Source organism: Schistocerca nitens, chromosome 1 (assembly GCF_023898315.1).
Source record: "Schistocerca nitens isolate TAMUIC-IGC-003100 chromosome 1, iqSchNite1.1, whole genome shotgun sequence".
NCBI lineage: Eukaryota > Metazoa > Arthropoda > Insecta > Orthoptera > Acrididae > Schistocerca > Schistocerca nitens.
Window position 1 is genome coordinate 1,093,437,822 of NC_064614.1, and position 672 is coordinate 1,093,438,493.

The window sequence follows — 672 nt, forward strand, 5'->3', positions numbered from 1 at the left end:
AAAGAGGGTTTCTTACAACAGGTCTGAGTGAGCCTACTAAATAAAACCATTTCTTGCCTAAAATGTCTGTCCCGTATTCTCATGTTAACAATAGACAAGCTGCTACTAGTTCCGGCCTAACTCACATTTCTTGACGTAAAAGCATGTGCTTGCTCATACAGGGTGTTTCAAAAATGACCGGTATATTTGAAACGGCAATAAAAACTAAACGAGCAGCGATAGAAATACACCGTTTTGAAATGATAATTAAATAGACACCCTAGCTGCAAGCAGGCGTTGATACACTTCATTGGGGACATGCTGAAAATGTGTGCCCCGACCGGGACTCGAACCCGGGATCTCCTGCTTACATGGCAGACGCTCTATCCATCTGAGCCACCGCGGGCACAGAGGATAGTGCGTCTGCAGGGACTTATCCCTTGCACGCTCCCCGTGAGATCCACATTCCCAACATGTCCACAACACTACATTCGTAGTGCGCCTAATAGATGTTTGCCCATCATACTCATTACTCGTGGTAGATTAATCTACCAAGTCCCGTACGAGTTCGGGCATAGTGTGTGCGTTCGCACAAGAAGGTCAAAGGCCGGGAACCCATATTTTTAACTATATATGACGGTAGTATCTGTTCCCGAAAGAACAGTTACCGTCGATGACCATGCAGCTTTGCTG

At 46.0% G+C, this 672-nt stretch overlaps 1 non-coding gene across 1 annotated transcript; it reads right to left on the minus strand.

Moving 5' to 3' along the window:
* Positions 1-311: 311 nt before the first annotated feature.
* Trnat-ugu (transfer RNA threonine (anticodon UGU)) lies at positions 312-386 on the minus strand. The gene has a single exon. It is a non-coding gene; the product is annotated as a tRNA-Thr (tRNA).
* Positions 387-672: the final 286 nt, after the last annotated feature.